This window comes from Poecilia latipinna, unplaced genomic scaffold (genome assembly GCF_001443285.1).
Source record: "Poecilia latipinna isolate Pla-1442-1.1 unplaced genomic scaffold, P_latipinna-1.0 Scaffold313, whole genome shotgun sequence".
NCBI lineage: Eukaryota > Metazoa > Chordata > Actinopteri > Cyprinodontiformes > Poeciliidae > Poecilia > Poecilia latipinna.
In genome coordinates this window covers 162,448-163,788 of record NW_015112929.1, presented here as the reverse complement: position 1 = coordinate 163,788, position 1,341 = coordinate 162,448, and the positions used below count along the sequence as shown (strand labels likewise).

General features: G+C 43.2%; 1 protein-coding gene across 2 annotated transcripts in view; it reads left to right on the top strand.

Moving 5' to 3' along the window:
• ncanb (neurocan b) overlaps positions 1–1,341 on the top strand; it is a 174,756-nt gene that overhangs the window by 55,764 nt on the left and 117,651 nt on the right. The gene's annotated exons all lie outside the window — the stretch shown is intronic.

The following is a 1,341-nucleotide window of genomic DNA, read 5'->3' as shown; positions in this document are numbered from 1 at the left end:
TCAACTATGAGACACAAAATGAGAAAAAAATATCAGAAAATCATATTGGTCTGATTTTTAAATAATTTATTTGCAAATAAGGGTGGAAAATAAGTATTTAGTCAACTACAAACAAGCAAGATTTCTTGCTGTCACAGACCTGTAACTCCTCTTTCCTCCACTCATTATCTGTATTAATGGCACCTGTTTGAACTCATTAACAGTATAAAACACACCTGCCCACAACCTCAAACAGTCACACCCCAAGTTCCACTATGGTAAAGACCAAAGAGCTGTTGAAGGAAACCAGAAACAGAATTGTAGAGCAGAAAGACTGAATCTGCAATCAGCAGGCAGCTTGGTGTGAAGAAATCTAATGTGGTAGCAATAATCAGAAAATAGAAGACCTATAAGAACTCTACTTGTCTCCCTCCATCAGGGGCTCCACCAAGATCTCAGCCCGTGGGGTCAGAATGATCACAAGAATGGTGAGCAAAAATCCCAGAACCACACAGGGGCAAACCGAGTGAATGACCTGCAGAAAGCTGAGAACAACGTTATAAAGGCTACCGACATTAGCACACTACGCCGCCAGGGACTCAGACCTTGCAGTGCCAGACGTTCCCCCTGCTTAAGCCAGTACATATCCGAGCACGTTTGAAGTTTGATAGAGAGCATTTGGATGTTCCAGAAGAGTATTGGGAGAATGTCATATGGTCAGATGAAACCAAAGTAGAACTATTTGGTAAAAACACAACTCGTCGTGTTTGGAGGAAAGTGAATGCGGAGTTGCATCCAAAGAACACCATACCAACTGTGAAGCATGGGGTTGGCAACATCATGCTTTGGGGCTATTTCTCTGCAAAGGGACCAGGACGACTGGCCCGTGTACATGAAAGAATGAATGGGGCCATGTATTGTGAGATTTTGGGTGAAAACCAGCAAGGGCAATGAAGATGAAACGTGGCTGGGTCTTTCAGCATGACAATGATCCCAAGCACACTGCCAGGGCAACAAAGGAGTGGCTTCGTAAGAAACATTTCAAAGTCCTGGAGTGGCCTAGCCAGTCTCCCGATCTCAACCCCATCGAAAACCTTTGGAGGGAGTTGAAAGTCCGTGTTGCCCAGCGACAGCCCCAAAACATCACTGCTCTAGAGGAGATCTGCATGGAGGAATGGGCCAACATACCAGCAACAGTGTGTGCCAACCTTGTGAAGACTTACAGAAAACGTTTGACCTCTGTCATTGCCAACAAAGGATATACAACAAAGTATTGAGATGAACTTTTGTTATTGACCAAATACTTATTTTCCACCATTATTTGCAAATAAATTCTTTAAAAGTCAGACAAAATGATTTTCT